General features: G+C 42.5%; 1 protein-coding gene across 1 annotated transcript in view; it reads right to left on the bottom strand.

Annotated features, from left to right (window-relative positions):
- LOC117077515 overlaps nucleotides 1-20,901 on the bottom strand; it is a 52,070-nt gene that overhangs the window by 6,669 nt on the left and 24,500 nt on the right. The gene's annotated exons all lie outside the window — the stretch shown is intronic.

Here is a 20,901-nt window from a genome sequence, read left to right as displayed (position 1 = left end):
AGGAACATAGACGACCCTCCTGAGGTGACAGGTGGAATGTCCTATTTTCGTTCATTTGTTTTTTTTTTTTTTTTTATAGACAGAAAGTTTAAGGAGGTGATGGGCCTCTTCGGCCCGAAACCTTAGAAGCACAGGACCCAAGCAGAAAAAGTCCTGAGGGTTCATGGTCCTCCGTTCCACCTGAATCCAGCTAGAGAGCGAGCCAGGTGGATACGTGTGCCCCTCCTCGGCCTTGTGCAGAGACACTGTCATGCAAAGAGATATCCACCTTCCACGTCAACGCACATTTGAGGTTGAGCGCGGTCCAGCGTTCCCAAGAGGAACGGGATGACATTCAAGTGGGACTCGCCTCACCGTGGCTTGGGGGACCGCGAAAGCAGGCCCCTGGGTTGGTGTTGCTGGTGGTGGTAGAAGCGGAGGGCGTGGTCGGGTTCTTGAGTTCTTGGGCATTTCTCTTGGCGCCTCTCAGCCTATCTGCACCATGTCTCACACGTTCAGTTGCATCTCTTAGCGTTTTAAAGGCACACGTGGGCAAGACGTCCCGGCAGTAGAAGAAAATCAATCACGTTGAGACAGAGAGAGCAGGAGAGGAAGCAGGCCCCAGTAGAAGTGGGGGAGAGAGCGCTGGGCGCGAACCTGGCACGAGAGAGAGAGTGATTATGGGATTGAGAGACAGAGAGATAGAGACAGAGAGAGAGAGAGAGAGAGAGAGAGAGAGAGAGAGAGAGAGAGAGAGAGAGACAGAGAGAGAGAAAGGGAGACAGAGGAGAAAGTATGTCGTGGAAAATCCCAAGGGAAAGTCCATGGGGGTCAGAGTCCGGAAAGGGCCTGGGAGGTAGCAGCTTGGCATAGTGTGTTCCTAGTGTTTTGTCTGTCTTGAGAAGAGCATTCAATGTCACTGTGTCCGTGCAGCAGACGTCAGGCCTCTGGCCACGCCTTGACTGCCCGACGAGGTCAACATCGGGTTTCCGTCACAGAATATGTTTGGGGATGAAGATCGGTACGCTTGGGGCTGGGCCACCTACCGCAGCCCCATGGCACACACCAGCCCTCCACTGCATGCATGCCCCTGTGGCTTTTCTACGTCCAGCCTTCTGGGCAGGGCCGTGGAGAGTTGGACGTAGTCCGGGTGTGAGGAGGACAGGTGTGTTTGGGGTGGCACCTGGCTCCCCTCCTGTCTGACCTATGCTGGCGAGGGCTCTTCCACCAGCACCTTGCCGCTGCTGCCACAAGAGAAGGGCCCGGGACCCGGTCCCGCTATTCCGGAATTGTAGGTTCACCTCAAGTCTGAGGCCAAAACCCCAGGGGTCAGTGGGACGCCGGTCGCCTTTGACCTCTTGGTCAAGCTGGCCTTGCAGTGACCCGTGAGTACGCCCAAGTGCAAATGTGTCCCGGAGGGCAGAGCTAGGGCTGGCACCCTACTATATGCCCAGTCTCCTTCTCTTCCCTGCGGGTTCCACCATCCTCCATACCCTAAAGGCATGTTTAGGGATGCGGTTAGTTGGGCTCTATCCCCAGGGAGGCCCAAGGGGACCGCTTTCTGGTTTGTCAGGAAGACCGGCTGGTAGAAGGACCCTGCCGAGTCCCGTCTGCCAAGGACAGGGTCCCGCAGGTGGGCCAGCGCTGGCCCAAAGCGGCCGAGATGCTGAAGGGCCATGTGCGGAGCGCTCTTGGCGTTTTTTCCTCAGCAGAGGGCGGAGGGAGTGGACCTGGGGGAAGGGCAGGTGGGCATTTCTGGAGCAATACTGCCATCAAGAGGAACTCGCTTGGTAATCGAGCACCCGTCCCTGTGCTCGCCTGGGGAGGAGTGGCTTGGGAGTGCCCTGGGGGAGCAGGCAGGACTAGGACCGGTGCCCGGACGGACCCGAGGTCTCTGGAGGCCCGAGGGAAGCAGGGTGCGCCGCCAGTTCGGGCCGCGGAAGCCCCAGAGACAGGCGCCAAGTCTAGCTGCACAGCCGGGACGCCTGGCGGTTGCCGTACAGGAAGCCATGGCCCGGGAGCCTGGTGGCGGCCATGATGTGGGCGGGACTAGCGGAGGAGTCCACCAAGGAGCCTGGGCTCGGGGCCGTGGGCAGTTTGCCTGGTGCCCCTTCCCGTGGGAGCACCCGGGGTGACGGCCTAGTTGGGTCCTTGGCCCCGGGAGGCTCCCTCGGCCACACTGCACGCCAGTGAGGAGGGGCCACTGCCGGAGCTGAGGTCCGTGGCCAGTGGCGCCGGTGCCCGCCGGGGCTGGCCGGCGCCGGGGCGTTCCTCCTTGCGGCCTAGGGAGGAAGGTGGGCCGCGGGGCATCCTGCGGGGCCCGTACCCAGACGGTTCCTGACGAGGTGGACGCCAAGGCGAGGCCAGGCCCGGCCCGGCCCCCCTCAGACACCACGCATCCGCCTCGTTGGGACCTGCCAGCCTGTCTTGTGGTGTCCATGCCCCCAAGTTGTCTTGGAGGCCGGCCATTCCCGGTGGTGCTCATTTCTGCCTGGGGGCCTTCCGGGGACCCCGGTTGTCTTTGGGGGTGCGCAGGCCCTTGGCCTGTGATCAGAGGCGCACCGACCGATGGGTTCGGTGGCAAAGCTTGCGTAATGGAGACTCTCTGGGCATCAGCCGAGGGGGTCCGCTGCCTTCCTAGGCCTGCTGGGGTCCCAGGAGGAAGGACCCGTCGGACTCTGCCTGCCTGGGGACAGCCTGCTCAGCGCTAGAAGGGTCTGCTGCTCAGGCAGCATCCCTGTGCCTCTCCTCCCGTGGGTCCCTGAGGTAGAATCGGGGCAGTTCCAATGGGACGGGCAGGGAGGAGGCTCGGAAGATGCATCTTTTGCAGGACCCGGTCTGGTACAGCAGCGGGCGGGGCCATTTCCCGAGGCTTTCTGGCGTTTCCGAGAGTGTCCAGGAGTCCCCAAGTGAACGGGGGCTCGCGTCCAATGGGTGGAGATCAGCACCACGTTGCTGAATTCAGGAGTGGAAAAGGAACATAGACGACCCTCCTGAGGTGACAGGTGGAATGTCCTATTTTCGTTCATTTGTTTTTTTTTTTTTTTATAGACAGAAAGTTTAAGGAGGTGATGGGCTTCTTAGGCCCGAAACCTTAGAAGCACAGGACCCAAGCAGAAAAAGTCCTGAGGGTTCATGGTCCTCCGTTCCACCTGAATCCAGCTAGAGAGCGAGCCAGGTGGATACGTGTGCCCCTCCTCGGCCTTGTGCAGAGACACTGTCATGCAAAGAGATATCCACCTTCCACGTCAACGCACATTTGAGGTTGAGCGCGGTCCAGCGTTCCCAAGAGGAACGGGATGACATTCAAGTGGGACTCGCCTCACCGTGGCTTGGGGGACCGCGAAAGCAGGCCCCTGGGTTGGTGTTGCTGGTGGTGGTAGAAGCGGAGGGCGTGGTCGGGTTCTTGAGTTCTTGGGCATTTCTCTCGGCGCCTCTCAGCCTATCTGCACCATGTCTCACACGTTCAATTGCATCTCTTAGCGTTTTAAAGGCACACATGGGCAAGACGTCCCGGGCAGTACAAGAAAATCAATCACGTTGAGACAGAGAGAGCAGGAGAGGAAGCAGGCCCCAGTAGAAGTGGGGGAGAGAGCGCTGGGCGAACCTGGCACGAGAGAGAGAGAGTGATTATGGGATTGAGAGAGATAGAGACAGAGAGAGAGAGAGAGAGAGAGATAGAGAGAGACGAGACAGGGAGAGAGACAGAGAGAGAGAAAGGAGACAGAGGAGAAAGTATGTCGTGGAAAATCCCAAGGGAAAGTCCATGGGGGTCAGAGTCCGGAAAGGGCCTGGGAGGTAGCAGCTTGGCATAGTGTGTTCCTAGTGTTTTGTCTGTCTTGAGAAGAGCATTCAATGTCACTGTGTCCGTGCAGCAGACGTCAGGCCTCTGGCCACGCCTTGACTGCCCGACGAGGTCAACATCGGGTTTCCGTCACAGAATATGTTGGGGATGAAGATCGGTACGCTTGGGGCTGGGCCATCTACCGCAGCCCCATGGCACACACCAGCCCTCCACTGCATGCATGCCCCTTGGCTTTTCTAATGGATCCTATTCAACCATAAAAAAGAATATAATATGTATTTTGCAGCTAAAGATGAAACTGAGGGTCATTATCTTTGTTATCTTCTTCTAGATATAAGTCTCACTATGTCACCCAAGCTGGAGTGTCTTGGCACAAGTGTAGCACACTGCAGCCTGAAATCCTGGGCTCAAGTAATCCCTCCTCCTCAGTCTTCCAACTACTGGGACTACAGGTGCATGCCACAGCTCCAGCTATTTATTTTTATTTTATATTTATAAAGAGAAGGTCTTTTAATGATGCGCAGCCTGGTCTTGAAATTTTGGCATCAAGCAATCTGGCTGCCTTGGCCTTCTAAAGTCCTGGAATACAGGCACAAGCCACCACACTCATCCTGGAAATCATTATCTTAAGTGAAATGATCCAGGCACAGAAAGACATATATTGCCTGTTATCATCTATAAGTGGGTGCTACAAAGTGTGTTCACATGGACGTAGACAGTGGAATGATAGATAATGGAGACTTGAAAGGGTGAGGGAGTGGGAGCGCGGAGAATGATGAGAAATTATTATTATTATTATTATTTTTTTTTTTTTTGAGAGCGGAGAGTCTTGCTGTGTCGCCAGGGTAGTGCAGTGGCGCGATCTCGGCTCACTGCAAGCTCCGCCTCCCGGGTTCCCGCCATTCTCCCGCCTCAACCTCCGAGTAGCTGGGACTACAGGCGCCCTCCACCGCGCCCGGGTAGTTTTTTTTTTGTATTTTTAGTAGAGACGGGGTTTCACCATGTTAGCCAGGAGGGTCTCGATCTCCTGACCTCATGATCCACCCGCCTCGGCCTCCCAAAGTGCTGGGATTACAGGCTTGAGCCACCGCGCCCGGCCTGATGAGAAATTATTTAATGGCTACAGCATACATTATTTAGGTGACAAATACCCTAAAAGCCCTGACTTGACCACCATGCAATCTATGTATGTAACAAAATAGCAAAGGTGACTGATAAATGTATTTAAAAAAAAAATCAGTGAGTCTATACGTTTTACTATCTCATGACCAAAATTCTAAAAGTTGAAAGTATTTTTATATGTGTATATATATGAAAGCATTTTTATATGTGTATATATACATTTAGATGTGTTTACACATAGGTACATATACTGTGTTATATGTTATGTATAAATAATAACATCTGGTATAATTAGCTTGACACCCCTCAAAATATTTTATTTAGATATAATGGGTGCATATACAAAATCAATAGTATACTAATTATCCCATTCAAAAAATTATTGAAACAGTCTTGCTCTTTCACGTAGAATGGAGTACAGTAGCATAATCATAGTTCACTGCAACCTTGAAATTCTGGGCCCAAGTAATCTTTCTACCAAAGCCTCCCAAGTAGCTAGGATTATAGGCACCTGCCATGCCATCTCCCCACCTTTTTTTTTTTTTTTTTTTTTTTTTGTAGTTCACAAGTAAATCTTGAGAAATTGGTTTAAAAATGGTTGAAAAAATAAAATTAGAAATATCTTCAAAACTGTCAACATACATTCTCACTTGAGTCTACTGGTCACACAGTTTTATATATGCCTCTGCTAGATCTTTTAAGGTAATAAGATGATAAACCCTAAAACAACATAATCTTTATTTAACCTTTTGATAATTAAAATTAAATATTGTTGCTTTAATAAAATCAGCTGTGTCTCCTGACTTACTGACAGAATACCTACGTATTTAACCTTAAGGTCTTACTTAGGTAAATTCCTGATATTACCAGGCAATAAAATTGGTTAATAAAAACCTAATAACTAGCTGTGTTTAGTATCTCAATTTTCATGGTAATCAAGGTATAATTGTTAAAAAATAAATAAATTAGGTAATTGCAAATAGAGTAAGCATTTACAAATAAATTTTCATGTAATTTAAAATCTTAAAGTTATGTTAAATTAAATAATACTCATTAAATGTCTGAGCCATATCCAAATAAGAAAAAAAAGAAACAAATTGTTAAGTAAATATAAACTCATCTTGGTTTTTTAAATTTTATGGAAAGACTAAATACATTTGTGTCTATTAATCAAAACATGAATTTAGAAAGAAATAATTTTGTGTAAAAAATTGTATGTGGTAAATTTTTACCTAATTTAAAATTGTTGTTTGTTCCATAATTTTTTTAAAAAGAAAAATCACAGAAATAAGACTTGGGGGGCAGGGGTTGAAAAGTGATGAAAGAACTAAACAAGTAGAAGAGGATTTCTAAAAGATTGGTCTTATGAAAAAAGTTTCATGTGTGATTGGATCCACTGAGATTGAAAAGAAATTGTTTATGCGATATTCTAAAAATTAAATGTTGCTGTCAGGGATGACATGATACAGGACCAGAGTCTGTGTAAACAACAAAGTTTTCTTAAAGTGTTGATACATGCTTTTAAAAATTGCAAGAGGTTTTAAGTTTAATTCAAAAATCTGTTTAACAGCCATTTTGTACACTACAGACAGATTCTGTTCCTGCCACTTTTTCCTGAGATCTATTTAATATCCCTAGTTTCTGGTTTAAAGAAAGTAAGACTGCTGCTGGGTGCAGTGGCTCATGCCTGTAATACCAGCACTTTGGGAGGCCAAGGCAGGAGGATTGCCTGAGCCTGGGAGTTCAAGACCGGCCTGGGCAACATAGTGAGATCTTGTCTCAAATTAAAACAAACAAACAAAAAAAAATTAGCCAGGCATGGTGTTGTGCGTCTGTGGTCCCGGCTACTTGGCAGACTGAGGTGGGAGGATAACTTGAGCCCAGGAAGTTGTGTTTATTTCCCAATGAATCATGTTCTCACCATTGCAGTCTGAGAGATGGAGAGTGAGACCCTGTTTCCGCCCCCCAAAAAGCTATCTTATTTAAAATGGTATTTTTAATTTTTGTGAGCAGTACATAGTAGGTATATGTATTTATGGGGTACATGAAAACTTTTGATACAAGCATGCAATGTGCAATGAGCAAATCATAAAAAAGGATGTATACATCCTCTCAAGCATTTATCCTGTGTTGCAAACAATCCATTATACTCTTTTAGTTATTTTTAAATGGTCAATTATTATTTACTAGAATCACCCTGTTATGCAATCAAATACTAGATCTTAATCATTCTATTTTTTTTTTTTTTTTTTTTGGTACGCATTACCCATTCCAATTTCCTCCCCAATCCAACAAGTGTCCTTCCTAGCCTCTGGTAATCATTCTTCTACTCTCTCTATGAGTTCAATTGTTTTGATTTTTAGATCTCACAATAAGTGAGAACATGTGACGTTTGTCTTTCTGTGCTTTGCTTATTCACTTCAAATAGTGATCACCAGTTCCTTCCTTGTTGCTGTAAATGACTGCACCTCATTCTTTTTGTGGCTGAATCGTACTCCATTTGTATATGTACCCCATTTTTTTAATCCACTCATCTGGTGATAGATACTAAGGTTGCTCCCAAATCTTGGCTATTGTGAACAGTGCTGCAACAAGCACAGGATTGCAGATATCTCTTGATATATTCATTTTCTTTCTTTAGGGTATATACCCAGCAGTGAAATTGCTGGATCATATGGTAGCTCCATTTTCAGTTTTTTTGAGGAACTTCCAAACTGTTCTCCATAGTGGTGGTATTAATTTCTCACTAACAGTATGCAGGGTTCCATTTTCTCCATATCTTCACCAGCACTTGTTATTACCTGTCTTTTGAATATAAGCCATTTTAACAGAGGTAAGATAACTCACTAAAGTTTTGATATGCATTTCTCTAATGATCAATGATGTTGAACACCTTTTCATGTTTGTCATTTGTATGTCTTCTTGTAAGAAATGTTTATTCAGATATTTTGCCCATTTTTTGGTCAGGTTATTGGATTTTTTTCCTATAGAGTTGTTGGAGCTTTTCATATATTCTGATTATTAATCCTTTGTCAAATGGGTAGCTTGTAAATATTTTCTCTCATTCTGTGGGTTCTCAATTTTTTGTTTGTTTCTTGGGCTGTGCAGAAGCTTTTTAACTTGGTGAGATCCCATTTGTCCATTTGTGCTTTGGTTGCCTGTCCTTGTGGAGTATTACTCAAGAAATTTTTGCTGAGACTAATGTCCTAGAGATTTTCCCCAATGACTTCTTGTAGTAGTTTCATAGTTTGAGGTCTTTAAGTTTTAAATCCATTTTGGTATTTGTATACAATGAGAGATAGGGATCTAGTTTCATTCTTCTGCATATGGATATCCAGTTTTTACAGCACCATTTATTAAAGAAGAGACTGTGTTTTCCCCAGTGTATGTTCTTGGTACTACTGTCGAAAATGAGTTCACTATAGGAGTGTGAATTTGTTTCTAGGTTCTCTATTCTGTTCCATTTTCTATGTGTCTGTTTTCATACCAGCATTAAGCTGGTTTGGTTAGTATACTCTGTAGTACAATTTGAAGTCAGGCAATGTGAATTTTCCAGGTTTGTTCTTTTTGCCTAGGATAGTTTTGCCTATTCTGGGTCTTCTGTGGTTCCATATACATTTCAAGATTGTTTTATCTATTTCGTTGAAAAATGTCATTGGTATTTGATAGAGATTGCATTGAATCTGTAGATTGCTTTGGGTAGTAAGGAATTTTAAACAATATTGGTTCTTCTAATTCATAAACATAGACTATCTTTCCATTTTCTGGTGTCCTTTTCAACTTCTTTCATCATTGTTTTATAGTTCTCATTATAGAGATTGTTGATTTCTTTAAATTAATTCCTCGGTATTTAATTTTATGTGTGGCTATTGTAAATAGGATTACGTTATTTCTTTTTTACATTGTTCACATTGGCATAAAGAAATGCTACTGATTTCTGGATGTCAATTTTGTATCCTGCAACTTTACTGAATTTGTTTATAAGTTCTGATTTTTTTGTGTGGAGTTTTTTCTTTTTTTCCTTTTTGAGACAAGGTCTCACTCTGTTGCCCAGGCTGGAATGCAGTGACATGATCTCAGCTCATCACTGTAGCCTCGACCTCCTGGGCTCACATGATCCTTCTGTCTCAGGCTCTCAAGTAACTGGAACTACAGGCACATGTCACCATGCTTGGCTACGAGTCTTCAGGTTTTTCCAAATAAAAGATAATATCATCTGCAAACAAGGATAATCTGACTTCTTCCTTTCCAATTTGGATGTCCTTTATTTCTTTCTCTTCTCTGATTGCTCTAAGTCTTCCAGTACTATGTCGAATAACAGTGGTGACAGTGGGCATCCGTATTGTGTTCCAGGTCCTAGAGAAAAGGCTTTCAGTTTTTCCTCATTCAGTGTGATACTAGCTGGGGTCTGTCATATAAGGCTTGTATTATGTTGAGGTATGATCCTTCTATCCTCAGTTTTTTTAAGGGTTTTTATCATGAAGGGATAAAAATGTCATTTTGACATCAATTAAAATGATCATATGGATTTTGTCCTTTCTTCTGTTGATATGATGCATCACAATGATTGATTTGCATATGTTGAATCACCCTTGCATCCCTGGAATAAATCCCACTTGGTCATGATTAATGAGCTTTCTAATGTATTGTTGAATTTGCTTTGCTAGTAGTTTGTTGAGGATTTTGCATCAATATTGATTAGAGATATTGGCCTGTGGTTTTCTTTTTTTGATGTATCTTTGTCTAGTCTTGCTATCAATGTAATACTGGTCCTGTAGAATAAGTTCGGAAGTATTACCTCCTCCTTTATTTTTTTGGAATTGTTTAAGTAGGATTGGTATTAATTCTTCTTTAAATGTTTGGTACAGCTCTATAGTGAAGTCATCAGTTCCCAAGCTTTTCTTTACTGAGAGACTTTACTATGGCTTCCATCTCGCTACTTGTTATTGGTCTGTTCGAGATTGGATTTCTTACTGGTTTAATACTGGAAGGTTGTATGTGTCTAGGAAATTGTCCATTTCTTCTAGATTTTCCAATTTATTGGCATACAGTTACTCATAGTAGCCACTAGTAATCCTTTTAATTTCTGCAGTAGTCACAATGTCTCCCTTTCAATCTCTGATTTTATATATTTGGATCTTCTCTCTTTTTTCTTAGTCCAGCTAAAGGTTAGTCAATTTTGTTTAACTCTCAAACAACAAACTTTTTATTCATTAATCTTTTGTATTGTTTTCTTCATTTCAAATTTATTTCTGCAGTCATCTTTAGTATTTCCTTTATTTACTGATTTTGGTTTACTCTTGCTTTTCTAGTTCAAGCACACTGTTAGATTTTTTTATTTGAAAATTTTCTTCTTTTTTAATGCAGACACTTATAGCTATAAACTTCTTTCATAATATTGCTTTTGCTGTATTCCATAGGTTTTGCTATATTGTTTTCCTTATCTGTTTCAAGAAATTCTTCAACTTTTTTCTCAGTTTCTTCATTGACCCACTGATTCTTCAGAAGCATACTGTTTAATTTTAATGTATTTGTATGGTTTTCAGAATTCCTTGTTATTGATTTCTAGTTTTATTCCATTGTGGTCAGAGTAGATGCTTGATATTATTTCCATTTTTTGGATATTTTAAAACTTCTTTTGTGACCTAACGTATGGTCTATCCTTGAGAATAATCTATGTGCTGAAGAGTTCATATTCCATAGCCATTGGGTGAAAAGTTTTGTAAATATCTATTAGATCCATTTGTTCTATAGTGCAGATTGAGTTTTTTTGTTAGTATCTGTCTACAAGATTTGCCTAATGCTGAAAGTGGGGTGAAGTCTCCAGCTATTATTGTATTAGGGTCTATCTCTTTCTTTAGCTCTAATAATATTTGCTTTATATATCTGGGTGCTCCAAGGTTGACTGTATATATACTTAAAATTGTTATATATTCTTGCTAAATTGACCTTTTATCATTATATAGTGACCTTGTCTCTTGTTACAGTTTTTGTCTTGAAATATATTTTGTCTGATATAAGTACAGCAACTTTTGCTCTTGTTTGGTTTCCCTTGACATGGAATATACTTTTCCATCCTTTTCAGTGTATGTGTGTCTTTATAGGGGAAGTATGTTTCTTGTAGGAAACAAGTCAATGGGTTTGTTTTTAAAATTCACCCAGCCACTCTATGACTTTTGATTGGAGAGTTGAATCCATTATATTCAATAGTATTATTGGTAATTAAGATTTTACTCCTGCCATTTTATTATTTGTTTTCTGGGTTTTTTTGTGGTCTGTTTTCCTTCTTTTTCCTCCGTCTTCCTTTAGTGAGATGATTTTCTCTGGTGTTATGATTTAGTTTCTTGCTTTTAATTTTTGTCTCCATTGTATGCATCTTGGTTTGAGGTTACCACGAGGCTTGCAAATACTATTTTAAAACCAATTATTTTATCTGATAACATATTAATACAGTATACAGTGTGTAGTTAACTGTTTTTGATTGGTTCATCATTTTACCTTTATACTTAGAATAAGAGTATTTGACACATCACAGTTACAGTGTTATAATATTCTGTGTTTTTATTTACACTTACTATTAGTTTTTTTTTTTTTTTTTTAACCTTCAGGTGATTATTTGTTGTTCTCTAACATCCTTTTCTTTCTGATTGAAGTACTCCCTTTAGCATTTCTTGTATGACAGGTCTAGTGTTAATAAAATGTCTCAGCGTTTGTTTGGGAATGTCTTTATTTCTCCCTCATGTCTGAATGTATTTTTGCTGGATTATTATTCTAGGGTAAAGTCTCTTTCCTTCAGCACTTTAAATATGCCATGCCACTCTCTTTGCCTGTGAAGTTTCCACTGAAAAGTCTGCTACCAGATGTTCCATTACACGTTATTTGTTTCTCTTCTCTTGCTGTTTTCATAATTTCTTTATCCTGTTTCTTGGGAGTTGTAGTATTAAATTCCTTGAGGTAGTCTTCTTTGGGTTAAATCTGCTTGGTGTTGTATAACCTTCTTGTACTTGGATATTACTATCTTCTATCTTTTTCTAGGTTTGAGAGTTCTCTGTTATCTCTTTGAATAAATTTTCTACCCCTATCTCTTTCTCTACCTCCTTTTTAAGGCCAATAACTTTTAAATTTGCCTTTTTCCGCTTATTTTCTAGATCCTGTAGGTGTTCTCCATTGTTATTTCTTGTCTCCTCTATGCATTTTCAAATAGCCTGCCCTATTTTCAATAGCTTGCGCACTAGTTTTCTTCTGCTTGATCAATTCTGCTAGTAAAAGACACTGATGCATTCTTCAATATGCCAATTGTATTTTTCAGCTCCCAAATTTCTGCTTGACACTTTTTAACTCTTTTGATTTCTTTATCAAATTTATCTAATAGAATTCTGAATTCCTGCTCTGTGTTATCTTGAATTTCTTTCAGTTTCCTCAAAAGAGCTCTTCTGAATTCTGTCTGGAAGGTCATGTATCTCAGTTTCTCCAGGATTGTTCCCTGGTGCCTTATTTAGTTCATTTGGTGAGGTCATGTTTCCATGGACTGTCTTTTATACTTGTAGATGTTTGTGTCTGGGCATTGAGGAGTTAGGTATTTATGTTAGTCTTCAGTCTGGGCTTGTTTGTACCTATCCTTCTTGTGAAGGCTTCCCAGATATTTGAGAGGACTTGGGTGTTGTCATCTAAGCTCTATCTGCTTTATGAGGAACCATGAGCCCAGTAACACTGTGGTTCTTGCAGATTCACAGACGTACTACCTTGATGGTCTTGGACAACATCTGGGAGATTTCTCTGGATTCCCAGGCAGAGAATTCTTGTTCCCCTTTTTTTATGTTCTTTCAAACAAATATAGTATATCTCTCTGTTCTGAGCGACTTGAAACTGAGGATGCAATAATATAAGCAACCCTGTGGCCACCACCACTATGACTATGCTGGGTCAGACCTGAAGCCAGCACAGCATTGCATCTTTTCCAAGGCCTGCAGTAACCACTCCCTGGCTACTGCCTATATTTACTCAAGGCCCTGGGACTCTAAAATCAGCAGGTGGCAAAGCTAGGCCTGCACCCTTCACTTCAGGGCAGTGAGTTCTCCCAGGCCCCATGTGGGTCCAGGAGTGCCATGCTGGAGCCAGGAACTAGAGTTCAAAACCTTAGAAGTCTTGCTGGTGTTCTATTGTATTGTGGCTGAGCTGTCAGTGAAAGCACAAAATGCAGTCGTTCCCATTCTCCCCTCCTTTTTCCAAATGTAGAGGAGCCTCACCCTGTGGTCTTCCCCACCACAGGCCCACGGGGAGTATTGCCAGACCACTGCCAATGTTCTCTTTAGGTCCAAGGGCTCTTATGTCAGCTTGTGATGAATGCTGCCTGACTTGGGACTCACCTTTCAGGGCAGTGGGCTTCCCTTTGGCCCAGGACAGGTCCAGGAATACCATTGAAGAGCCAAGTCCTGGAATTGTGGACTCCAAGAGCCCACTTGGTACAGCACCCTGTGGTTGACCTGGTTCCTAAGGTTCAAGACAAAGTCTCCTTTACTCTTTCCTCTACTCTTCTCAAGCAGAAGGAGTCTCGCCCTGTAGCCACCACAGTTGGAAATGTGCTGAGTCATGTTTGAAGCCAGTAAGTCTCAGAGTCCCACTGAAGTCCTTCAAAGTAGTACCTGGATACCTCTGCTTGTTATTCAGTGTCTAACGGCTCTTCTGTTAGTAGGTAATAAATGCTGCAAGGACTTGGTCCTTCCCTTCAACGCAGCAAGTTCCTTTCCGGCCTGGGTTGTGTCTAGAAATGTTACCTGGGAGGTAGGGACTGGAATAGGGGCCTCAGGATTCTGACCAGTGCCCTATCCTGCTGTGGCGGCGCTGGTGTTCAAGATGCAATAAAAAATCCTCTTCACTCTTCCTTCTTCTCTCATCAAGCAGAAGGAAGGGGTCTCTTTTGGAGCTGTGAGCTATGTAGCTTGGGGTTGAGAGGTAATGCCCACACTTTCTTAGCCATCCCAGCTGATGTTTCAGTAGGTTATGTGTCCCACCAGTCCACTGTCTCTGGGCCCATTTCAGCATTAGAACTCATCTAAAGGTTGAAATCCTTGTGGCCTAGCCTACCTTTCAAGTTCATTTAGAGTCTGTGAGCACTTTAGAACACGGTAGTGAGGTTAGAGGAACTCAAGTGGTGATTCCATTCTAGCTAGGTCTGGTTTAAATACTCCCATCATGGCAGGCATCAGATGAGTTTGGTCTGGCTTTCCTTTCTGCTCTAACATGACAGCACTGAGTTCAACACCTCACAATTGCCGTGCTCTCCATTCCCCAGAACACGGAAACTCTCTCAGCACCATGCTGCTGCTGCCAGGGTGTGAGGGAGGGGTGACGTTAGCAATTCAAGACTTTTTTCTATCTTTTCAGTGCTTCTTTCAGTGATTGAAAGGTAAAACCAGGTATTGTGAGTGCTCACCTGATTTTTTATTCTTATCAAGGTGTTATTCTTTGTGTGTATATAGTTGTTAAATTTATGTCCTTGGGAGAGGAAAATGATAGGTGGAGCCTCTTATTCCACCATCTTGCTTTGCCCCCTAATTTCATTTGTTAAAGTTTTACTTTTCAAATTTCTCAGATTTATACCTCAAAGGTACAACTTTTGCTGTACCTCACTGCATGTGATTTGCAGGTCATACGTCATGACATTCAGCCTTTTCTCCCCTTGAGAATGCCTGTTATGAAAACTCTCCTTCAACTTCTTTGTCAGCTCCCCTTTTTTCTCTAGTTCTAACTCGCTGTTATGGCCTAACACTAAAATGTTTACCTTGCAGGCCTAGAAAAACATTGTTCCCCTCCCATAAAACTTGCCTCTGTATTCTTGGCTTTTCTTGATTTATCTGAATTATTCCACTCATAACCTTGGAAACATTATCCCTGTGTCTAATTAAATTCATCAGGTTCAACTTCCAGTTTATCTACATGAGCTTCTGTTAAGGAGAAAAAGTCACAGCGCTGAAGGTTCTTCTTTGTCTTTTTGTTAGTTGGCCTAAGAATCAAAGCCTTTTGTTTTATCAAGAAAATTTGCTGTGTTGCCTTTATTAGGTTTTTGATTACTGAGGATAATTGAGGTTTAAAAGGATTAAGGCTTTTACATTCATGTAACTTTCTGTGTTGCATTTGAAGTCTTTTGATGATCACTTTGGTTAAATGAGTATTATTTTATAGTGGCCTGCGATTCTGTTTGGATCAAGTGCTTTGAGCACTTTAACATCTTTGACAAACTTACTCAAGATCAAATCCTTAATTACGTCTTGTTGACCTAGAATTAACTTTAGGATTTTCCATTCAGACCCCTGGAAAGCAACAAAAGATATATCTTTCATTTTGTAGAGATATTAAATGACTAAGGTTATTTGGAAAACTGTATAAGAAATGTTACTGAAGGATAAGCAATATTAGATATTAGTTGCATTTATAAAAGTACTACTGATAAAAATGTTTCAAAAATTATATAAATTTATAGAAATATGTTATCAATCATAATTCTGGTTGTTACCTAAAAATGCTATATGTAATAGAACTAACTAAATTTCCTCATCAATTACAACTTTTCATCAGATTTTTAACCATGGCCATTCTAAGTTTTTAGAATCCACAGTTATCGTTTTGAATTATTCTCTAAAAACGAAATTCTAAAACCAAATTCATGGACAAGGGCTGGTCACGGTGGCTCACACTTGAAAACTCATCATTTTGAGAGGCTGAGGTGGGAGGACTGCTTGAGCTCAGGGGTTCAAGGCCAGCCTGGGAACCATCACGAGACCTTGTCTCTACAAAAAGCAAAAAAAAAAAAAAAAAATTAGCTGGCTCTGGCAGTACTTGCCTGTAGTCCTAATTACTTGGGAGGATGAGAGAGGAGAATCACTCAAGCCCAGGAGTTAGAGGCTGCAACGAGCTATGATCCTGTCACTGCACTCCAGCCTGGATGACAGAGCTGAAATAAATTAATTAATAAAATTAAAAATCAAATTAATGGAAAAGATTCCAATAAGTACTCTTTTTTTTTTTTGAGACGGAGTTTTGCTCTTGTTGCCCAGGCTGGAGTGCAATGGCGCGATCTTGGCTCACTGCAACGTTCGCCTTTTGGGTTCAAACGATTCCCCTGTCTCAGCCTCCCAAGTAGTTGGGATTGCAGGCACCTGCCACCGTGCCCAGGTAATTTTTTGTATTTTTAGTAGAGACGGGGCTTAGTAGAGACGGGGTTTTTTAGTTCAAGATGAGGCTGGTCTTGAACTCCTGAACTCAGGTGCTCCGCCCACCTTGGGCTCCCAAAGTGCCGGAATTACAGGCATGAACCACCGTGCCTGGCCCACAAGTACTCTTAAATACAGGTTTCTGATAACTTTAGTATCAGTGGACTAAATAAAAACTTCCAGAACTCGAATAAACTGATGGATTCAGAAAACTACTAGTGGAGCTCAAATAGAACAAAAGTTGATTATGAGACTGAATAACTAATGAAGACAATGTTTTTATGATTTTTTACTTGATACACATGGTTCTTAATGTTTTGTTTTTCAGATTTAGGAACATTTTCTCGAGCTATCATTTATAGCAATTTGGTAAGATATACTTTTGTAAAAGAAAATAAAAGGAAAATCATTTGGATTATTTTTCTCCTTGATTCCTCCAGAATTCAAAAAGTATTTGTTAGTATTCTTATGGCAATATGATTATTTGCATAAGCCCAATAAAAATCTGTCTTCTTTATAGCAGAATACAATTTAAAATCATGGTTATTACCAAGGCTTTGATTGAAATGACACATTTGAAAATATGCATAAAATGCCTGACTTTAAGGGTTCCCAGCCTTATAGTGAGTAAATAAAAACTGTCACTTCCAGGCAGGTCCAGGAATACTAAGATTGTAATAAAATCTAAAGTTGGTTTTCGTTTTGCTTTCTAGCCTCATGAGGTTTTAAAATCTGAGATTTCCTATATGATCAACGTAGAAAGAAAAGGTTGTTTCTAAAAAAGAGCTATACTACACTTGTTAAAATTAGAGTTAAAATTAGATTTAAAATTAGAGTTAAAATTAGATTTTAACTCTGCACATTGTTTTCAAGCTCTTATTATCTACTTATACACTACACGTGGTCCGAAATTATTCTAGGTTCCTCCAGTCCAAATTTTTTTCCATAAAACTCCTAAGGCAGGAACTGCTTTGTTTCTAAGGCCCTGTAAGCTAAAACTAGATAAGTTTTAAGGAACAAATCTTGTGCCTGATATATGAACCACACAGAAAGGTCACCAAACTCCCTCATACCAAAACCAGGGACATTCAAACTGTAAACCAGGACAAGTAGTTGACATTTTTCATGCCATAAACGACCTTTCCTAAGACATCAGAATGGCATATCATAATGCAAGTCTTACTTCCCTTAATGATGTTTTTTTCACTTGGCAGGAAGTTGACATAATTAATCTTTTTTTGCAATCAGTAACTGCTATAGATAACTTGACAAAACCTGACCAAAGAAATCCTTTTAGTTCACCTAGTGGGCAACTTTTACAATTTTGTTCAAATTATAATGGTGGTTCCTTTTGTAAAATTGGCATTCTGTGTTTTAATTTTACCAAGTCAGAAAATGCTACTCAGTGGCTGTAACAGGTCTCACCTAGTTTCCTCTATGGTCTTTTGATTTGTTTAGTTGTTGCCCTTAAGTTTGTGCTCTTAGATCAAAACCACTGTACAAACTAATTTTATTATATTGTTTTTTTATTATGATTTTTAAGTGTTGCCCTTATTACCTGTCTAATCTTTGTAAAGCCAGCTCTCTGAAGGGGATAAAATTAGCCCATTGTTTCAACGTGACTGCTGATGCCTATGGAACTGTAAGATGAAACTCGATGCTGGACTCCAGACGAACCTACTCTGACAAAATTTTTCCTTCTAGCCTCCTTGTTACTCCAATATGACCCAAGTCACTGACATACACCCCTATGACTTACTCTCAATGAGGAATAGACAACAGGACAGCTCCATCCCAGTACCGAGGGACAATTAAGCTTAACTTCAAAATGGCTGATCAGTCATGCATTCTAGAAGGATCTTGATCAAAGAGGGGAGTGTGAAAGTTAATCATACACATTGGGTCATTTTTATGATATAAAACTAAAACAGAGTCAAGAGTTCAGGGGGAAGAAGCACTCAGGGCATTATTACATTGCTCTAAGAATTTAATTCTCTACCAGCCTGGATGATAAAAACTGCCCGTTATATCCTGAAAACACTTTTATCTAACAGCTACTGAAACAACCTGCTCAACTCTAAGACCACTTTTACCCAAGACTATCACTCACCCATCAGAGCTTGCTAGCCCCATAATACGTTACCAGTGCCAATGAACTTTCTGGAAAAACTCTATGTAACATTTCTCCTTTTATAAAACCTGCAATTTCCTCTTCCTTCTTCAGAAATACTAAAGGCCACCGAATCTGTGTGTATGCACCAAACTGCAATTTTTCCTTCCCTAATAAAATGTTAAATTTAGATATTCATCTCTAGATTTCTATTTTGACTTTGAAAAAGTCTTCTCACCTGATATAGCACCTGTCAATTCCTACAGGCCCCACAATAGCCTGCCATTCCCTCTAGGGCCTGCTGCTGAGACCTTAAACTAGAAGAGGCTGCTGGACTGCCTTGGGTAAGATTGGCCTGGCTCCATGAGGACAGAAGAGAAGCAGTGACTCTAGGATAAGAGGGGAAATCCAGTTACTCAGCCCATCTCAAGCTACGAGTCAATGTCCCCATAAGAGCAACAATTCTATCTAAGATATCCTATATAAACCCACAAGTGAGCCCACAAGCCACTGACCCATTTACATGATATTCAGACTTAAAGCTCATAAAGGGACAATGTATTAACAGCAACAGATACATGATACATCTGTTCTTTCTGATGATCACTTTCACACAGACATTTACATTAAAATCAAGAGCCCCAGAGAAAGGTATACTCAGCCCCGCCTTGTAGCACTATAGCAGAATAAACTCTGCTTCTAAGGTGAATACTGGCTGTGGACCTGCCTTGGTGTTTTTTCATCCACAAAGGGTGGAGGGAGAGGCCTGGTAGGCCAGGGTGGTTGGCATTTCTGGAATAACAGTGCCACCAAGAGGAAGCTTTTTGAGCATGGCTTCCAGCTCTTCACGGTGTATCCAGAGGGGAAGGTTTCTAATAGAACAAAGGGTAGGTTTGGGGCACTCAGGGAATTCTGGGGCTGGACGTGGGCACCTGACTGGGTGCCTCCAGAGTCAGTGTAAAAGCGAGGGAGTCAAGCTCACCTACCAAGGAACCCTAGGCTGCCAGGTCTGCCAGGCTTGCGAGTCAGCAGAGGCTAGGCCTTAGTGGCAGCCATGTTTGGGAACCTGGAGCTACCACAGGGCATTTTGACTATGGATCTTCGCTCTTGGTGCAGAGGTAAGTTCAAGCGAAGAAAGGGGGCACTGCCCTGGAGGTCCCAGGGCTGTGGAAAACCCGGGAACTGATGTCCCATCTGCAGGGCTTAGAGTGAGCCAAATAAAGGGGAGGTGGCCGTAGCCGCATTGCTAGGTGTAGCCCATAAAGAGAAGAGAAAATTTCCTAATTTGGGGGTACTACAATGAAACAAGAAAAAGTAGTTGAGGTACATTGCACTTCAAATTCTGTCTGGTTAATTGTTGCTCCTGTCGAAGAAAGTCTGGGTCAAAGGCCTCACAGGGTGCCATTCCACACATTTTGTCCCATGGGGCAGAGGGTGCTGACACTCACTGGGGATCAAGTTGACACCAACATTGAGCTCTGGTGTCAGAGGACCCACGTCTGTATTGTGCTGTACTTCAGCTCAAGAACAATCCGGAAGTGCAGTTTTTTTAGGCTCTAGTTCCTTAGTATGATCTGGTTCCTCACTTCGTGGAAGAAACCTGGGTTCAAACCTAAGGATCACTCTTAGAGCATCATGCTCACAGCCTTGAGCTTAGGATCAATCAGATCCTGTAGGTCCAGGTCTTGCCCTGAGGCTTGGAAAAAAGAAGTTTGATTGATCCTAAAAGGCTCTGCCCACATAAGACCACTGGGCAACACTGTAGGAAACTCACAAGTATGAAATTAAGAAAGGCCTGGAGCAGTGTTTGGCACCCATTTGGGAGGTGAGAAAAAAAAAAAAAGGTGGAGAGTTGGGCCTTGGGTCTTCCTACCAGGCCCGTGGGCAAGCACTGACCAGGGAGCATAGCTTCAGTCAATTAACAGCTGGCAAAAGCTCAACCTACCCCCAGATGTTTTCCAGGAGTAGGCAATTAGGAAGATGCAGTGTATAAAATAGGCCACGTACCCAGGAGTATGTACCTCGTTCTTGGCTCTGCAGGGGTGCTTGATGAGTAGATCTGAGAGAAATAAGGAGGAGGCCAGGGCTGGATGCACAGAGAGAAATGGGCATGGAGAAAGGAAGGATGATGACAGAATCCAACAGTGGTTAGATTCTGGCATGGACTCCTGGCCCTTCTTGATTCCCAGCTACCGGGACAAACACAGGTTCAGACTTGGAGAGCCAGGGGTGAATGGGAAGCAAGGTCAATTCCTGCTCATTGCCCTGAGGCTCCTGGGACTTTGAAGGAAGGTGGCCAAGAAGGAGAACTCTACAAAGGCAGGGATCTAGGCACTGGTTCTCTTTGATGTGGGACATACAGCACTAAAAACAGGCTCTGCCAGATGTATGGCAACCTCAGGAACAGGCACTACAGCCAATAAAGGGGCAGGTGGTAAAATGACTGTAACCTAAGGGTGGGGCTCCTTTGCAGAGATTTACGCTAGCCCTACCCAGAAATGGCTACCAACAGAATCATGAGCCAGGGCTTCCAGTACAGGTCCCATCAGGCGCTCTGGGTTTCTTGACCTGGTGCTTGTCTCTGAAGCTTGATAGCCCCAAATGTCCATTGGCCACGCTTCTCCCATGCATCCAGATAGCTCTGTTCCCTCCTGAAACCTCACTTCACTCCCAAG

Source organism: Trachypithecus francoisi, unplaced genomic scaffold, assembly GCF_009764315.1.
Source record: "Trachypithecus francoisi isolate TF-2019V2 unplaced genomic scaffold, Tfra_2.0 Lachesis_group6, whole genome shotgun sequence".
NCBI lineage: Eukaryota > Metazoa > Chordata > Mammalia > Primates > Cercopithecidae > Trachypithecus > Trachypithecus francoisi.
This window is presented reverse-complemented; position numbering and strand designations above follow the sequence as displayed.